Source organism: Jatropha curcas, chromosome 2, assembly GCF_041381405.1.
Source record: "Jatropha curcas cultivar XTBG-Jc1 chromosome 2, XTBG_Jcur_1.0, whole genome shotgun sequence".
Classification (NCBI taxonomy): Eukaryota; Viridiplantae; Streptophyta; class Magnoliopsida; order Malpighiales; family Euphorbiaceae; genus Jatropha; species Jatropha curcas.
In genome coordinates this window covers 15525912-15546553 of record NC_143152.1, presented here as the reverse complement: position 1 = coordinate 15546553, position 20642 = coordinate 15525912, and the positions used below count along the sequence as shown (strand labels likewise).

The 20642-nt window shown below is 39.3% G+C and overlaps 1 pseudogene; it reads right to left on the bottom strand.

The window, feature by feature from the left end:
- Positions 1–20642, bottom strand: part of LOC149498294 (uncharacterized) — a 41658-nt pseudogene that overhangs the window by 4931 nt on the left and 16085 nt on the right.

The following is a 20642-nucleotide window of genomic DNA, read 5'->3' as shown; positions in this document are numbered from 1 at the left end:
GATCCTCAAATGAAGGTTTTCATGGAAGCAATTCAAGGACAGTTCAGAACCTTCAATAATCTTATCCAAGACATGAAGGAGGAGTTACAAGAGATGAAGGCTTCACAAAGCTCCAATGCAACAAGAGCTCGACAACAAGCTAGATTTCAACCCCAAGATGATGAAGATACTGAAGGTACTAATTTTAATAAACTTGATGGGGACTTGGGATCAATTAAGATGAGGATTCCAGAATTCAAAGGCAACAACAATGCTGAAGAGTACCTTGAATGGGAAAGGAAGGTAGAACAAATATTTGAATGCCATAACTATTCTCAAGAAAAGAAATCTCATCTTGCAGCTATTGAATTCAAGGGTTATGCTATGTTTTGGTGGGAACAATTGCTATTAAACAGAAAAAGAAAAGGAATGCAACCTGTACCACCATGGGAGATGATGAAGGAGTTGATGCACCAAAAATTTGTCCCTACTCATTACTTTAGGGATTTGAATAATAAATTAGGAAGGGTGCAAGGGAGGAAGAACGTAGATAGATATTCATTCACAAAGGATGAATGGATGACCTGTCCAAAATCATATTCCTCAAAAGAAGTGTATGAAGACCAATGTGAAAAGAAAAAGATGAGTTTTGAGACTGTCAATAAGGAAAAGGAGTGTAAAAATAAAATGAGTGAAAATATACAGAGTGAAAATAAAAAGAAAGAGGGAGAAGAAAAGGAAAAACAAATGCAACCTATATTTGTACCTTTGTGCAAAGAAATTTGTTTAACCATCAATGATCCTAAACCATCTTTGCCAAGTGTGTTTGTTGATCCTTTGCAAGAATCTGAAGTATATGATGACCAAAAGAAGCTACCTGAGATAGTGAACTCAACTTTGAGAGAAGATGAGAGTGAGGCTTCAAGTTCAAAAGAACCAGAAAAGAGTGAAGAAAAGGAGAAGGAAGAAGCCACAGGGCAAACTAAGCAAATTAATAGTCCATTAGAGAGTGAATTGTCAAAAGAACAAAAGAGTGAAAAGAGTAAGGAGGAAGAGAAAGAGGCCATAAAAGATACAAAACAAATTAATGGCCCAATAATGAGTGAAAGAGAGAAACAAATTATGTATGTGAAAAAGAGAGAGATCCCAAACAGTGTGAGAGAGGGTAGACCAGTCTTGATGATTCGGTTTAAGGAGTTTTTGAATAGTTTGACTAACATTAACACTTCTTCTCTACCTTCTAGTTCTGTTTCTTTGTTGCAGGGATTCCCTAAAAGTGAAGAAAAGCCTACATTGGTGAAGGAGATGCACGCTAAGGCTAAAGTTCATAGAGACATAAAAAGGAGGAACAAACAATATGCTGACCATGTGACCAAGAGAAGGAAGAAGATAATATTTGTGCCAGGTGATTGGGTTTGGGTACATTTTTGCAAGGAAAAGTTTCCCAACCAAAGGAAGATTAAATTTGATGAACGTGGAGATGGATCATTCCCAGTCTTGGAGCACGTTGATGACATCACCTACAAGATAGACTTACCAGGTGAGTATGATGTTTCCGTTACTTTCAATGCTAGTAATTTGTTTCCTTTTAACATGGCTGCAGATTCGAGGACGAACACTTTTGAGGAAAAGGGGAATGATATGAATCCGCCAACACTCATCCATGGAGATCAAAGGAACAAAGGAGCATGGATACCTCAACTTCTAACTAAGATTCGAGGACGAATCTTTTCGAGGAAAAGGGGTATGACATGGAATGGCTACCACTCAAACATAGAGCTTGAGGAAGCATGGGGAACACCTAAGTTTCTCACATTGATGGAGGCACATGTGGAGTTGGAACCTGAATTTCCAGCCTATGGCATGCCTAGACAGTGCTATGTTAGCACGCCCGTGCAAGGTGGCACGCCCAAGACCGTGCAAGCCTCTGACTTGCCAAAGAAGATCAAGTTGCATGAAGCACGCCCGTGCAAGGTAGCACGCCCAAGAAGCACGCCCGTGCAAGATAGCATGCCCAAGACCGTGCACTTCTCTGCCTCTCGCAAAGGAAACTCTTCCATGCGCGCACGCCCGTGCCGGCTAGCACGCCCCAGGCCGTGCACCTCACTGCCTCTCGCGAAGGAAGCTCATCCATACGCGCACGCCCGTGCAAGCTGACACGCCCTGGACCGTGCAACTCCCTGCCTCTCAAATATTAGTTAGTTATTTTTGAGTTTTTGCTTTGTTAATGGGTTGGGCCTCTAATATTTCGACCACCCTTGATTAGTTAGCCTTATTTTGATTAGATTTAGTCAATCTTTAGTGGATTTGGATTAGATCTCCAAATCCTTAAGTTGTTATGATTTTATTAGTCTTATCCTTAGTTGGTTTAGATTTGCTAAATCCTACTCCTTAGCTAACTCTAAATCCTTTAAGGATCTGGACCTCTTAGATTAGTATAAATAGCTTGTTATTTTGTAATTAAAACAACAATTATTCAATGAATTAAAGACTACTTCTTCATGCTTAGGCGTGTTCATGTTTTTAGAGAGTGTGAGATTGCATTCTTCTAATTGCATCAAGAATCAAGGTAAACTTATCAATTCTTTGTGGCGTTTATCTTATTCTTTTACTCTATTATTGGTGTTCTTGCTTCTTTAAGCTTTGGGTGCCATAGAGGGGAGTTTATTCTAGATCTTTGATCTCTTCCAAAACTTGTCATTGAGTTCATGAAATTTATTTTCATTGGGTTCCGCGTCACCAAAGCTTCTCCATGTTCAGGAAGTATTAAATTTTCTGAATCATCATCATCATTAAGTAAATTAGGCTTATCATCACAATCACTACATTCAGATTCAGAACTAACATCCCCATCATTTTTAATAATCATAACCCTTTTATTAGGACATTGAGATGCATAATGCCCTTTCCCCAAGCATTTAAAACATTTAATTTCTCTAGAAGGGGTTGTAGAGTTAGAAGTTGACACGGAACCCAATGAAAATAAATTTCATGAACTCAATGACAAGTTTTGGAAGAGATCAAAGATCTAGAATAAATTCCCCTCTATGGCACCCAAAGCTTAAAGAAGCAAGAACACCAATAATAGATAATACGATCCTAGCTAATTAACAAGTACTCTTGCAAATCAACAAGGTAATCTAGCGGAAAGCATGCAATCACGGAAGTACCCGTCAATCCCTTTAACCCCCAAGTACTCTTGAAGAGAGAAAAACAAGGAATTTAGAACAAGAATCAGAAACTTACCATCAAGTACTCTTGAAAACAACTCTGAAATTCTTGGCGCAATTAATCTTGTAGAACTCACAAGCCTAATTACTAAGGAAAATTCGGTTCTATTCATGTAAGGATGAAGAACACGGTTTGTTCTTGAAGAACAAAGAAAACACGTTGGTTTTGATTCCAATTAATGTTGGCTGCTGTGCAGCTCTCTTACAATGCAATATAAATAACCTAAGCTAACCCTAATTTAACTATTAACTTAAGTTAGCCCAGGCCTAAACCTAATGTGGCCCAAATGGGCTTAATTAAATACAAGTCCAAAGCTAACTAATTAAAACAAGCCTGACTTAAACATTAACTAATCTAGGACTGGCCCAACTCTAGAAAATAAGCCCAACCAGCCTTACACTTAATTAATTAAGTCCACTAATAGAATTTAAATAAAAGCAAGACAAATGGCCAGAGGCCCTACACAGCCCATACTTAAGCTCATAATAAAATAACATCCTCCTAAATTTGCCTAAGTATAGAACCATGTAGAATGCATCAATGGGCAGCCTCTTTGCACGCCTCAAGCACCATAACAAGCTTTGGTGCTTCTTCAAGTTCAATCTCACATCTTGCATAATTATGATCTTGAAGCTCCAATGTGATTTGTTCTTGAGTAAATGCATTCAAGGCTGTTCGTAGCTTGGTTGCACGAGCTCTTGTGATTGGTCCCTCGGGTAGAGCTAAAGGATCCTTCATCTTGCTCCCTTGATCTGTATCATTCCCTCCCTCCTCAAAAAGATTTGTCCTCAAATCTGAATCATAATCAAATGGAGAAAGGTCAGAAACATTAAAGGTAGCAGACACGCCATACTCACCTGGTAGATCAATCTTGTAGGCATTGTCATTGATCCTCTCCAACACTTGAAAAGGCCCATCACCTCGGGCAGCAAGCTTTCCTTTCCTTTGGTTTGGGAATCTTTCTTTCCTCATGTGCTCCCAAACCCAATCTCCAGGTTGAAATACCACACGCCTCCTTCCCTTGTTGGCACGGTCAGCATAGCTTTTGTTCTTCATGTCTATATGAGCCCTGGCTTTAGCATGTATCTCCCTAACCAATTCAGCCTTCTTTTCACCATCTAAGTTAGCAATTTCACTCAAAGGCAAAGGAGATAAATCAAGTACAGTCAAAGGATTAAAACCATACACAAGCTCAAATGGACTATAACCACTAGAAGAATGTATAGACCTATTATAAGCAAATTCAATGAAAGGCAAACAATCCTCCCAGGTTTTCAGATTCTTACCAACCACCGCTCTAAGCAAAGTACTTAGAGTTCTGTTAACTACCTCAGTCTGGCCATCCGTTTGGGGGTGACAAGTAGTAGAGTACAGCAATTTCGTACCAAGCTTACTCCATAAAACACGCCAAAAATGAGAAAGGAACTTGGCATCACGGTCTGAGACTATGGTGCGTGGCACCCCATGCAATCTCACAACCTCCCTGAAAAACAACTCAGCAACATGGACAGCATCATCACTCTTATGGCATGCAATGAAATGTGCCATCTTACTAAACCTGTCCACAACAACAAAAATACTATCCCTACCTCGCTTTGTTCTGGGCAATCCAAGTACAAAATCCATAGAAACATCAGTCCAAGGCAAAGTAGGTATAGGTAAAGGCATATAAAGGCCATGAGGCATAGATTTAGACTTAGCTTGCTTACATGCTATGCACACACCACACAATTTCTCTACATCTCTACACATTTGTGGCCAAAAGAAATGTTCAGCAAGTATATCATATGTCTTAAGAATCCCAAAATGCCCCATAAGTCCCCCACAATGTGATTCTAACACAAGCTATTCACGCATAGAACATTTGGGTATACAAAGTTTATTTCCTTTAAATAAAAACCCCTCATGCCTAAAGAACTTGTTGAAGGCCCCATGTTCACATGCACTCCAAATAAGACCGAAGTCATCATCATCAACATACAAGGATTTTATATGCTCAAATCCTAACAACTTAGCATTAAGAGTAGTAATTAAAGCATACCTCCTAGAAAGTGCATCAGCCACAATATTTTCTTTTCCCTGCTTGTATTTAATCACAAAAGGAAACTGTTCAATGAACTCAACCCACTTACCATGTCTCTTGTTCAACTTACCTTGTCCCTTGAGGTGCTTTAAAGATTCATGGTCAGTGTGTATGACAAATTCTTTGGGTAGAAGGTAATGTTGCCATACCTCCAATGCTCTCACTAAAGCATACAGCTCCTTGTCATAGGTTGAATAATTGAGCTGCGCCCCATTGAGTTTCTCACTGAAATAGGCAATAGGCTTTCGTTCCTGCATCAACACTGCACCAATACCTACACCAGAGGCGTCACACTCAATCTCAAATGTTTTATCAAAGTTAGGCAAAACTAAAATAGGAGCAGAGCAAAGAATGGATTTTAGAGTATCAAATGCCCTTTGTTGCGCTTCCCCCCATTTGAACCCAACTTCTTTCTTTACCACCTCTGTGAGTGGGGCTGCTATGGTAGAGAAGTCCTTCACAAACCTTCGGTAGAAGCTTGCTAAGCCATGGAAACTCCTCACCTCAGATATAGATTTAGGAGTTGGCCATTCTCGAATTGCTTTAACCTTCTCCTCATCAACCTCAATCCCCTGTGCACTCACAACAAAACCAAGAAAAACAAGCCTATCTATGCAAAAAGTGCATTTCTGTAGCTTAGCATATAACTTTTCAGCTCTCAAAGTTATCAATACTAACCTAACATGCTCAACATGGTCATCAATAGATTGGCTATAAATCAGTATATCATCAAAATAAACCACAACAAATTTGCCTAGAAAAGCACGTAAGACATGGTTCATTAATCTCATGAAAGTACTAGGTGCATTAGTTAGACCAAATGGCATAACCATCCACTCATATAAACCATATTTAGTCTTAAAGGCAGTTTTCCATTCATCACCTAACTTCATTCTGATTTGATGATATCCACTCATTAAGTCAATTTTAGAAAAGTACTTACTACCATGCACTTCATCTAGCATATCATCTAGCCTAGGAATTGGATGGCGATACTTAACTGTGATTTTGTTGACAGCTCGGCAGTCAACACACATCCTCCAAGAACCGTCCTTCTTAGGCACAAGTAATACAGGAACTGCACATGGGCTCATACTCTCCCTCACAAATCCCTTAGACAACAGGTCATCAACTTGGCACTGCAACTCCTTAGTCTCCATGGGGTTGCTCCTATATGCTGACCTGTTAGGAATTGTAGCTCCAGGCACAAAGTCAATTGATGCTCAATGCCTCTTAGGGGTGGCAGTCCGCTAGGCATTTCATCAGGAAACACATCAGAAAACTCCTGCAATAAAGAAACAAAACTAGAAGGCAAAGAAGAAGTGTCAATGTTAGTCAAGTTAAGCAAAGTTTCCTTAAACCGAATCATTAAGATTGGTCTACCCTCACTAACACTACTGCGAATCTCTCTCTCTCTTACATACATGTTTTGTTTCTTTCTTCCTTCTCTTGTTGTTTCACTCACCAATGGGCCATTCAATTGTTTCTTTTCACTCTTGGCCTCTTTTTCCCCGTTTTCTTTATCTTTATTTTCTCCCTCCCCCTGAATACAATTCTGCCCCTCACTTTCTAATATCCTCTTTTGGTCCATATAGACCTCAGGTGGTGTCAAAGGAGCTAGAACCACATGTTTACCCAAATAGGTAAGAGAGAACCGGTTGGTGTACCCATCATGCTGGACTCGCCTGTCGTATTGCCATGGGCGGCCTAGAAGAATATGCCCAGCTAGCATAGGTACTACATCACAAGTGACCTCATCCTTGTACCATCCAATGGAGAATGGCACCTTCACCTGCTTGTTTACTCTTACAGAACCCATATCATTGAGCCATTGAAGCTTATATGGCCTTGGGTGCTGTACACATGTCAAACCCAATTTCTGCACTATGCTCAAACTAGCTACATTAGTGCAACTTCCACTATCAATAATTAAAAGACATACCTTGTTAAGTACCAAGCATCTAGTATGGAAAATATTCTCTCTTTGTTCTAAGCTCTCCTCTTGAACTTGCATGTTGAGAACTCGCCTGGTAACTAGTAACTGTCCCATCTCAGGTTGTAAAACTTCTTCATCAACCTCATCATCATCATCATGGCAGTCCTCAAGTGGCGGCATTGGGTTTTCTTCATCCTCAGATTCAGAATAGGTGTAGCCATCTCGAATCACTATTACCCTTTTGTTAGGGCATTGAGAAGATATATGGCCCTTCCCAAGACATTTGAAACATTTGATGTCTCTACTAGGAGTAGTGGAACTTGATCCCTTTGAATGAGTTGGGGCATTAGGCGTGAATGCCTTAGACACTGAATCTGCCCCCTTTTGTGTAGAGCTTTGAAACTCCTTTTTCTCTTCCCTTTTAGGCCATCTAGCACCCCAAGAGTTGCTGTTGTTGTTGGCAGCCCTATATGATGTGGTGCTCTTCCCTTTTCTCTGCTTCTCTAACTTCATAGCCATATTCAGCATCTCCTCCATGGAATCATACCTGTACATTTCTAGTGCATCAGCTATGTCCTTATTAAGGCCACCTAGGAATCTAGCCATAGTCACCTCCTCACTCTCCTCGATGTGTGCTCTAGCCATGCACATCTCCATATCTTTATGGTAGTCTTCTACTGATTTGGCTCCTTGGACAAGTCTATGAAGTTTCTGATGTAACTCTCTAAAATAATGCTCAGGAAGAAAACGTTTTCTCATTACCTCCTTCATATCCTCCCAATTGTGGATAGGTCGTCGTCCCACTTTTCTTCGGCTTTGATTAAGTTGATCCCACCAAAACAGAGCATAATCTTGGAATTCTAAGGCTGCAATCTTCACCTTTTTCTCCTCAGTATACCTGTTGCATTCAAATATCATCTCAACCTTCCTTTCCCATTCCAAGTACTCGTCTGCATTGTTTCGGCCTTTGAAAGGTGGCACCTTGAGTTTGATGTTACCCAAGTTACCATCTAATGGCGTATCAACCTCTTCTTCATCCTCCCCATAGTAGGTTTCATTTCTGTAAACACAGCCTCTACCAATCCCTCTTCCTCTTCCTCTGTTATTTCTACCTCCTCTTGCCCACGGGGGCTCTCTATGCCATTCATCATTCTCTTCTTCATACTCTTCATGCCAAGGTTGTCTAGAGTGCTCTTTGGAAGTGGTTGCACCCCTCCTTGTGGCATTAGGGTCATGTCTTTCTGTCCTTTGTTCTTGAAGTTCCAGTCTATCATTAAAACTCTTCATAAGCCTAGTGATTCGTCCCATTTCTCCAGAGAAAGCATCTAGAAAGGCTTGTAGTTTTGGATTTTCAACTTTGAGAGGGCTGTCATTCTTATCTCTAGATGAATCAGACATCCTGAAATAGAATAACAAACACAAAAACTAAAGGAAATGGTTAGTTTATCACTCCCTCACGTGTTTCTCTCTTTATTTGGCTTTTTCACAATATGTGGGTTTCACTCCAGCCTTTTACCACTCTTTCCACTTGAATAATTGCACTTCAGAATCCCAAAGTTGCTACAAAAGTCAAGAGAAAGTTAGGAAAGCAAAGAATATAATCAAGTAATGCACAAACTCTAACAAGAATTCACAACGTTTTGAATGGCAATACAAGAACAAGAAGGTGTATTGCTTGAAGTTAACAAACTAAAGTGAAGGAACAAGCAAATAACACTTCAGCAATGAAAAGAGGCAAAGCACGGGCGTGCTGGAACGGCACGGGCAAGTTTTGGACTTCCAGAGGCAAGCACGGGGTGTGCTATGTTTGGCACGGGCGTGCTTGGACTTCCAGAAGCAAGCACGGGCTGATTAGAGAGGTAGCACGGGCGTGCTTCTCCCAGCCTACAGAATCGCCTGGACTTCCAGAGGCGAGCACGGGCAGGCGCACGGGCGTGCTTCTGGGCGTGCTTCTCTCTGGACGTGTGAGGTCCAAAATTTCCTAACTACTAAGCTCTAATTGTTCCACACAAACAAATAATAGATTACTAGAATCAACAAATAGACAATTCTTGACAAGATGCATGAAGTTAATTCACTACAAAGTAAAATTAACTATGGACCTAATCAATCTAATTATCAAAGCTAGTATTCAAGAAAAATTTCCCAAGGACAATTTGTAACTATAGCAGTGCTAGGTTATCAATTCACTTCAGTGCACAATTTCAGGTTGTCACAAGTCAATTCTCAAGCTTCATACAAGCACATAGTTTGCTAGCATATAATTCTCAGGTCAAACAAATAACAATTCTTTTTTTTTTTTTTTCAATGCGAATTGGCAGCAAAATATAAACAAAGATTCCTTTTCTTTTTTTTTTCGTTTTTTTTTTTTTTTTTTAAGTCCCTAACCCTAGGATAGATTGAAATCCACAACCACAGTGCTCTGATACCAGATAATACGATCCTAGCTAATTAACAAGTACTCTTGCAAATCAACAAGGTAATCTAGCGGAAAGCATGCAATCACGGAAGTACCCGTCAATCCCTTTAACCCCCAAGTACTCTTGAAGAGAGAAAAACAAAGAATTTAGAACAAGAATCAGAAACTTACCTTCAAGTACTCTTGAAATCAACTCTGAAATTCTTGGCGCAATTAATCTTGTAGAACTCACAAGCCTAATTACTAAGGAAAATTCGGTTCTATTCATGCAAGGATGAAGAACACGGTTTGTTCTTGAAGAACAAAGAAAACACGTTGGTTTTGATTCCAATTAATGTTGGCTGCCGTGCAGCTCTCTTACAATGCAATATAAATAACCTAAGCTAACCCTAATTTAGCTATTAACTTAAGTTAGCCCAGGCCTAAACCTAATGTGGCCCAAATGGGCTTAATTAAATACAAGTCCAAAGCTAACTAATTAAAACAAGCCTGACTTAAACATTAACTAATCTAGGACTGGCCCAACTCTAGAAAATAAGCCCAACCAGCCTTACACTTAATTAATTAAGTCCACTAATAGAATTTAAATAAAAGCAAGACAAATGGCCAGAGGCCCTACACAGCCCATACTTAAGCTCATAATAAAATAACATCCTCCTAAATTTGCCTAAGTATAGAACCATGTAGAATGCATCAATGGCCAGCCTCTTTGCACGCCTCAAGCACCATAACAAGCTTTGGTGCTTCTTCAAGTTCAATCTCACATCTTGCATACTTATGATCTTGAAGCTCCAATGTGATTTGTTCTTGAGTAAATGCATTCACGGCTGTTCGTAGCTTGGTTGCACGAGCTCTTGTGATTGGTCCCTCGGGTAGAGCTAAAGGATCCTTCATCTTGCTCCCTTAATCTGTATCAATAGAGTAAAAGAATAAGATAAACGCCACAAAGAATTGATAAGTTTACCTTGATTCTTGATGCAATTAGAAGAATGCAATCTCACACTCTCTAAAAACATGAACACGCCTAAGCATGAAGAAGTAGTCTTTAATTCATTGAATAATTGTTGTTATATTTACAAAATAACAAGCTATTTATACTAATCTAAGAGGTCCAGATCCTTAAAGGATTTAGAGTTAGCTAAGGAGTAGGATTTAGCAAATCTAAACCAACTAAGGATAAGACTAATAAAATCAAAACAACTTAAGGATTTGGAGATCTAATCCAAATCCACTAAAGATTGACTAAATCTAATCAAAATAAGGCTAATTATTCAAGGGTGGACGAAATATTGGAGGCCCAACCCATTAACAAAGTAAAAACCCAAAATAAGCTAACTAACTAAATGAGAGGCAGGGACAAGCACGGCCTGGGTGTGCTATTTGGCACGGGCGTGCTTCAATGTAAAGGTTCCCTCATGAGAGTCAGAGGGAAGCACGGCCAGGGTGTGCTATTTGGCACGGGCGTGCTTCAATGTAGAGGTTCCCTCGTGAGAGTCAGAGGGAAGCACGGCCAGGGTGTGCTATTTGGCACGGGGGTGCTTCAGAGTCAGAGGGAAGCACGGCCTGGGTGCGCTATTTGGCACGGGGTGTGCTTCAAGGTAGTTGTTTTCCTCAGCAAGTCAGACGAGGGCACGGCCTGGGGTGTGCCATCTAGCACGGGCGTGCTAACCAAGCATGGTCTAGGCATGTCTTGTGTTGGAAATTCAGGTTCCAACTCAACATGTGCTTCCATCAATGTGAGAAACTTAGATGTTCTCCATGCTTCCTTGAGCTTTATGTTTGAGTGGTAGCCATTTCGTATCATTCCCCCTTTCCTCGAAAAGATTCGTCCTCGAATCTTAGTTAGAAGTTGAGGTATCCATGCTCCCTTGTCCCCTTGGTCTCTATGGATGAGTGATGGCGGATTCGTATCATTCCCCCTTTCCTCGAAAAGGTTCGTCCTCGAATCTGCAATCATGTTAAAAGGAGACAGATTACTAACATTGAAAGTAATGGAAACACCATACTCACCTGGTAAGGCTGTCTTATAGGTGTTGTCATCAATGTGCTCCACAACTTGGCATGGTTCTCCTCCACGTTCATCAATCTTAATCTTCCTTTGGTTGGGAAACTTTTCTTTGCGAAAGTGTACCCAAACCCAATCTCCAGGTTTAAACACATCATGCCTTTTTCTCTTGTTGGCACGGTTGGCATAGCTTTTGTTCTTCATGTTCATATGAATCCTAGCCTTAGCGTGCATCTCCTTCACCAATGTAGGCTTTTCTTCACTTTGAGGAAATCTCTGCAACAAAGAAACAGAACTAGAAGGTAGAGAAAAAGTGTTGATGTTAGTCAAACTATGCAAAAACTCCTTAAACCGAATCATCAAGACTGGTCTACCCTCTCTCACACTGTTTTGGATCTCTTTCTTTTTCACATACACAATTTGTTTCTCTTTTTCACTCACAGTTGGGCCATTAATTTGTTTTGTTATTTTTGTGGCCTCTTTTCCTTCATCCTTACTCTTTTCTCTCTTTTGTTCCTTTGACAATTCACTCTCTAATGGGCTATTAATTTGTTTTGTTTGCCCTGTGGCTTCTTCCTCCTCCTTTTCTTCATTCTTTTCTGGTTCTCTCAAAGTTGAGGTCACTATCTCAGGTAGCTTCTCTTGGTCACCACATACTTCAAATTTTTGCAAAGGATCAACAAACACATTTGGCAAAGATGGGTTAAGATCATTGATGGTCAAACAAACTTCTTTGCACAAAGGTACAATTTGAATTTGTCTTTCCTTTTCTTCTCCCTGTTTCTTTTTAGTTTTACTTAATAGATTTTCACTCAGTTTATTTTTACTTTCTTTTTCTTTATTGACAGTCTCAAAACTCATCTTTTTCTTTTCACATTGGTCTTCATACACTTCTTTTGAGAAAGATGAATTTGAACCAGTCATCCACCCATCCTTTGTGAATGGATACCTATTGAGGTAATCCACACTTTTCCTTTCTTGCATCCTTCCTGAATTATTGTTCAAATTCCTAAAGTAACAATTAGGATTATCGACCTCCTCATCTTTAGGTATTTGAAATCTGGTTAGTGTAGTACTAGGACGAGCTCTTGTTGTATTAGAGCGTTGGGCAGCTTTGATCTCCTTCAAACCCTTTCTCATATCTTGGAAGAAACTGTTGAAGCTTTCAAACTGTTCTTGGATTGATTCCATTACAAGTTTTAATTGGGAATCATCTATTTGACTTTCATCCTCACTATTATCTGTACTCATGGTTAGTATTCAAAGAGGAAAAACACAAAAAGATTTGAGTTATTGATAAATCACTCCCTCACGTGTTTACACTCTTGAATCACTCCTTGCAATTCTTCCAATTGAACTTCAGAATCTTAGTTCAACCAACCAACTCAAAGATCACGTTTAGAATCAAGGAATAAAACTTAACAATGAAAAGCAAGCACAAATTCTAGAATGAAGACTCAAAACGATATGGACAGTAGCACAAGAACATAAACAATGCACTACTTTAATGATCAATTAGAGTGTAGTGAACAAGCAAACACACCCTAATAATGTAATAGAAGCAACAGAAAGCTCACACAAAAACAAAGAAACTAGAATTTGAAAGACAATATTAGGATATAATGTATGAATTTAGCTTACTACAAAGCAAACCAAATATGGACCTAATTAATTCTACCCAAAACAAAGCAAGTAATCAAAGAAAAACAAAAGAAAACAATGTTTTAAGATAGGGTCAGAACAAAGCACGGGCGTGCTAGATGGAGCACGGGCGTGTGTAATTAGGCCTAGTCCAACAAGTAGTAGGCAAGATCTAGCACGGGTGTGCTAGAGGTGTAGCACGGGCGTGCTGCCTTGTGTCCCTTTTCAATGCAACCCAATTTAAGTAGGATTCTTAGATTTGACAAGGATTGTAGTAGATTTTGCTCAATCTCAAAAGATATGGTCAACTAATTTCTGTTATCTTATCCACAAGTAGTTAAGATTGGATTTTATCACAAGATTATAGTGGATAACTAAATCCCATAAACTATGGTCAAATCCCCATAGGATTAGGAACAATCCCACTAATTATGGTCAAATCTCCTAAGGATTAGGAATAATCCCACAAAATATGGCAAAATCCCACAAAATAAGGTAAAATCCCTTTGAAGTAGGATCAAATCCCTTGGATTCAGGAACAAAAACAAGATCCACACAAGCAATTTCAATGGTGGATGAAATTTTCTTTCTATACTCTTTTCTTTTCTTTTCTTTTTTTTTTTTTTTTTTTTTTTTTTTGGTCAACAAGATCTAAGATCTAAACTTCCAGACTTGAACAATAACGAAATTTATGAAATTTAATTGAAGCAAAACGAATTGAACTAATCAAATAAGAAAAACAAACACAAAGAAACAAGATGAACAAGAAAACAAACACAAGAACAAGATGAATAAGAAAACAAATAAACACAAACCCTAGAGCTAAGATAAATAAGAATTTACCTTAATCTTTGGCTCTGATACCAAACTGACGCGGAACCCAATGAAAATAAATTTCATGAACTCAATGACAAGTTTTGGAAGAGATCAAAGATCTAGAATAAATTCCCCTCTATGGCACCCAAAGCTTAAAGAAGCAAGAACACCAATAATAGAGTAAAAGAATAAGATAAACGCCACAAAGAATTGATAAGTTTACCTTGATTCTTGATGCAATTAGAAGAATGCAATCTCACACTCTCTAAAAACATGAACACGCCTAAGCATGAAGAAGTAGTCTTTAATTCATTGAATAATTGTTGTTATATTTACAAAATAACAAGCTATTTATACTAATCTAAGAGGTCCAGATCCTTAAAGGATTTAGAGTTAGCTAAGGAGTAGGATTTAGCAAATCTAAACCAACTAAGGATAAGACTAATAAAATCAAAACAACTTAAGGATTTGGAGATCTAATCCAAATCCACTAAAGATTGACTAAATCTAATCAAAATAAGGCTAATTATTCAAGGGTGGACGAAATATTGGAGGCCCAACCCATTAACAAAGTAAAAACCCAAAATAAGCTAACTAACTAAATGAGAGGCAGGGACAAGCACGGCCTGGGTGTGCTATTTGGCACGGGCGTGCTTCAATGTAAAGGTTCCCTCGTGAGAGTCAGAGGGAAGCACGGCCAGGGTGTGCTATTTGGCACGGGCGTGCTTCAATGTAGAGGTTCCCTCGTGAGAGTCAGAGGGAAGCACGGCCAGGATGTGCTATTTGGCACGGGGGTGCTTCAGAGTCAGAGGGAAGCACGGCCTGGGTGCACTATTTGGCACGGGGTGTGCTTCAAGGTAGTTGTTTTCCTCAGCAAGTCAGACGAGGGCACGGCCTGGGGTGTGCCATCTAGCACGGGCGTGCTAACCAAGCATGGTCTAGGCATGTCTTGTGTTGGAAATTCAGGTTCCAACTCAACATGTGCTTCCATCAATGTGAGAAACTTAGATGTTCTCCATGCTTCCTTGAGCTTTATGTTTGAGTGGTAGCCATTTCGTATCATTCCCCCTTTCCTCGAAAAGATTCGTCCTCGAATCTTAGTTAGAAGTTGAGGTATCCATGCTCCCTTGTTCCCTTGGTCTCTATGGATGAGTGATGGCGGATTCGTATCAGAAGTACCTTTGTTGCTTTTAAATGGAGTTTGGACAGCTTCTTTACCTTTTGAAGTTGAATCTGTCCTTTGAGAATTAGAACCTCTAAATTCCTTCTTCTCACCTTCTTTAGGCCATTTAGATCCCCATGTGTTGCTGGAATACTTGTTGGTGGATCTCCCCTTTTTCTGTCTTTCAAGGCCATATCTACCATCTCCTCCAAGCTATCATACCTATACATCTCTAAAGCATCAGCAATGTCTTTATTTAGACCTCCAAGGAATCGTGACATGGTGATTTGCTCCTCTTCAATCTTGGCTCTAGCCATGCAAATCTCCATCTCCCTATAGTATTCTTCCACACTCCTTCCTCCTTGCACCATTCTTGCTAATTTATTGTGTAAATCCATAAAGTAGTGAGTAGGGACAAATTTTGGTGCATCAATTCTTTCATGATCTCCCATGGTGGTACAGGTCGCATCCCTTTCCTCCTTCTTTTTAATAACAATTGTTCCCACCAAAACATAGCATAACCTTTGAATTCAACAGCAGCAAGATGGGATTTCTTTTCTTGAGAATAGTTATGGCATTCAAAGATTTGTTCTACTTTTCTCTCCCATTCAAGGAATTCTTCAACATTGTTGTTACCTTTGAATTCTGGAATCCTCATCTTAATTGACCCCAAGTCTCCATCAATCTTATTGAAATTGGTCTATGCAGTATCTTCATCATCATGGACTTGAAATCTAGCTTGTGGACTAGCTCTTGTTGTATTAGAGTTTTGTGAAGCTCTTATCTCTTGCAATTCCTCCTTCATGTCTTGAAAAAGATTGTTGAAGGTTCTAAATTGTCCTTGAATTGCTTCCATGAAAACTTCCATTTGAGGATCGTTAATTGGACTTCCATCTCCAGATTTGCCTGAACTCATGGTTAGTATTCAAAGAGAAAACACACAAGATTTGAGTTATTGGTAATTCACTCCCTCACGTGTTTACACTCTTTTAATCACTCCTTGCATTCTTCTAATTGAACTTCAGAATCTTAATTCAACCAACCAACTCAAAGGCACGTTTACAATCAAGGAATAAAACTTAACAATGAAAAACAAGCATAAATTCTAGAAAGAAGACTCAAAACGAGATGGATAGTGATACGGAATGGCTACCACTCAAACATAGAGCTCGAGGAAGCATGGGGAACACCTAAGTTTCTCACATTGATGGAAGCACATGTGGAGTTGGAACCTGAATTTCCAGCCTATGGCATGCCTAGACACTCACTGCCTCTCCTTTGCGCTTCTCGCGCTCGCGCAGTGAAGGTTCGCGCTCGCGAGTGTCGCTCGCGCTCGCGCATGTTGGAATCGCGCTCGCGATTTGCGCTGCCTAACTCACTGCCTCTCCTTTGCGCTTCTCGCGCTCGCGAGTGTCGCTCGCGCTCGCGCATGTTGGAATCGCGCTCGCGATTTGCGCTGCCTAACTCACTGCCTCTCCTTTGCGCTTCTCGCGCTCGCGCACGGTAGAATCGCGCTCGCGAGGTGTGGTCGCGCTCGCGTATGTGAAGCTCGCGCTCGCGAAGGAAGCTAGTTAGCTTATTTTGTGTTTTTTTGCTTTGTTAATGGGTTGGGCCTCCAATATTTCGGCCACCCTTGATTAATTAGCCTTATTTTGTTTAGATTTAGTCAATCTTTAGTAGATTTGGAATAGATATCCAAATCCTTAAGTTGTTATGATTTTGTTAGTCAACTCCTTAGTTGGTTTAGATTTGCTAAATCCTACTCCTTAGCTAACTCTAAATCCTCTAAGAATCTGGACCTCTTAGATTAGTATAAATAGCTTGTTATTTTGTAATTTTCAAGAATCAACAATTAATGAATTAAAGACTATTTCTTCATGCTTAGGCATGTTCATGTTTTTAGAGAGTGTGAGATTGCATTCTTCTAATTGCATCAAGAATCAAGGTAAACTTATCAATTCTTTGTGGCGTTTATCTTATTCTTTTACTCTATTATTGGTGTTCTTGCTTCTTTAAGCTTTGGGTGCCATAGAGGGGAATTTATTCTAGATCTTTGATCTATTCCAAAACTTGTCATTGAGTTCATGAAATTTATTTTCATTGGATTCCGCGTCAGATAGTAGCACAAGAACATAAACAATGCACTACTTTAATTATCAATTAGAGTGTAGTAAACAAGCAAACACACCCTAACAATGTAATAGAAGCAATAGAAAGTTTAAACAAAAAATAAAGAAACTAGAATTTAAAAGACAATTATTGGATATAATGTATGAATTTAGCTTACCTACAAAGCAAACCAAATATGGACCTAATTAATTCTATCCAAAACAAAGCAAGCAATCAAAGAAAATCAAAAGAAAACAATTTGTTCAATAGGGTCAGAACCGGGCACGGGCGTGCTAGATGGAGCACGGGCGTGCGTTTAAGGCCTAGTCCAATAGTGGAAGTCATGAACTAGCACGGGTGTGCTTGAGGTGAAGCACGGGCGTGCTGAATTAAATCCCTTTCCAATGCAACCCAATTTAGGTAGGATTCTTAGATTTGACAAGGATTGTAGTAGATTTGCTTAATCTCAAAAGATATGGTCAACTAATCCTTATTATCTTATCCACAAGTAGTTAAGATTAGGTTTTATCACAAGATTATAGTGGATGAACTAAATCCCATAAAATATGGCCAAATCCCTTAGGATTAGGAACAATCACACAATATATGGTCAAATCCCACAAAATAAGGTCAAATCCCCAAGAATTAGGAACTAATCCCACCAAATATGGTCAAATCCCTCAAAATAAGGTAAAATCCCTATGAATTGGGATCAAAATCACTTGGAAAACAAGATCCACTCAAGTAATTTTAATGGTCGACGAAAATTTTCTATACTCTTTTTTTTTTTTTTTTTTAGTTAACAAGATCTAAGATCTAAACTTCCAGAATTGAAACAAGAACAAAATTACTAAATTTAATTGAAGGAAAAACGAATTTGAAACTAAACAAAAGAAAGCAAACATAAAAGAAACAAGATGAATAAGAAAACAAACACAAGAACAAGATGAATAAGAAAACAAATAAACACAAACCCTAGAACTAAGATAAATAAGAATTTACCTTAATCTTTGGCTCTGATACCAAACTGACGCGGAACCCTATGGAAATATATTCCATGAACTCTATGACAAGTTTTGAAAGAGATCAAAGATCTAGAATAAACTCCCCCTCTATGGCACCCAAAGCTTAAAGAAGCAAGAACACTAATAATAGAGTAAAAGAATAAGATAAACGCCACAAAGAATTGATAAGTTTACCTTGATTCTTGATGCAATTAGAAGAATGCAATCTCACACCCTCTAAAAACATGAACACGCCAAAGGCATGGAAGAAGAAAATCTCTCTTTAATTGATTGAATAATAATTGATGATTACAAAATAACAAGCTATTTATACTAATCTAAGAGGTCCAGATCCTTAAAGGATTTAGAGTTAGCTAAGGAGTAGGATTTAGCAAATCTAAACCAACTAAGGATATGACTAACAAAATCATAACAACTTAAGGATTTGGATATCTAATCCAAATCTACTAAAGATTGACTAAATCTAAACAAAATAAGGCTAATTAATCAAGGGGAGCCGAATTATAGGAGGCCCAACCCATTTACATTGAAAAAACTCAAAATAAACTAACTAGCTTAATGAGAGGCAGGGGCTTGCACGGCCTGGGGCGTGCCAAGTGGCACGGGCATGCTTCAATGGTAAGGCTTCCTTCGCGAGAGGCAGGGGCTTGCACGGCTTGGGGTGTGCTAGTTGGCACGGGCGTGCCCGAAGTCAAGTGTTATTCTCGCGAGAGTCAGAAGCTTGCACGGTCTGGGGCGTGCTAGTTGGCACGGGCGTGCTTCAAGTCAAGTGTTGTTCCTTGAGAGGCAGAAGCTTGCACGACCTGGGGCGTGCTACCTTGCACGGGCATGCTAACCAAGCACGGTCTAGGCATTTCATGTGTTAGAGATTCAGGTTCCAACTCAACATGTGTTTCTATTAATGTGAGAAACTTAGGTGTTCCTTTAAGTTCTTCATAGCACTTGTTGAAAGCAAGATCATGGAGCTCTTGTGTGACTTGTTCTTGAATATATAAGGACATGGTTGCTCCATACTTCTTTGCACGACTCCTTGTAATTGGTCCACTAGGAAGTACTAATGGATTGCCATTGATGTGGTCCTTGTTCCCTTGAGCTCCATAGGTGTTTGGTGATAGTGGATCCGTATCAGCTTCTCCAAGGCAATAGCACACTTAACCTCCCTAGCTCTCGCATAAAAAGTTTGTTTCTTCTTTTCCTCTCTTTGTTTTTCACTCACAATTGGGCCATTGATTTGTTTTGTTATTTTTGTGGCCTCTTTTCCTTCATTCTTACAATCTTCTCTCTTTTGTTCTCTCGAAATCTCACTCTCTTTTTTTCTCAAGGCCGAAACCTCTCTCTCTCTCTCAAGTATCTTTCTTTCATCTTCATAAACTTCTTGAGGGGATAATGGTATAAGAACCACCTTTTTCCCCTTATGAATCATAGAGTATCAATTATGGAATCCATCATGAAGTGCTCTTCTATCATATTGCCAGGGTCTTCCCAACAATAAATGGCCAACTTGCATAGGTACCATGTCACATAAGATTTCATCTTCATACCTTCCAATAGAAAATGGCACAAGTACTTGCCGAGTCACCTTCACTTGCCCACAATCATTCAACCATTGCAACTTATAAAGCTTAGGATGTTTGAGACAAGTTAAGTTCAGTTTGTTTACCATGTTTACACTAGCAACATTAGTGCAACTACCCCCATCAATGATAAGAGTACACACTTTTCCACTAATCAAACATCTAGTGTGAAATATGTTCTCACGTTGTTCAAGGCTTTCTTCTTTAACATGTATACTCAAAGCACGCCTAGCAACTAAAGCTTCTCCATGTTCAAGAAGTATTAAGTTATCTGAATCATCATCATCATCATCATCATCAATTAATTTAGACATATCATCACAATCACTACATTTAGATTCAAAACTAACATTCCCATCATCTTTAGCAATCATAACCCTTTTATTAGGACATTGAGATGCATAATGCCCTTTCCCCAAACATTTAAAACATTTAATTTCTCTTGAAGGGGTTGTAGAGTTAGAAGTACCTTTGTTGCTTTTAATCGGAGTTTGGACAGCTTCTTTACCTTTTGAAGTTGAATCTGTCCTTTGAGAATTAGAGCCTCTAAATTCTTTCTTTTCACCTTCTTTGGACCATTTAGATCCCCATGTGTTGCTAGAGTACTTGTTGGTGGATCTCCCCTTTTTCTGCCTTTCAAGTTTCATGGCCATATCTATCAT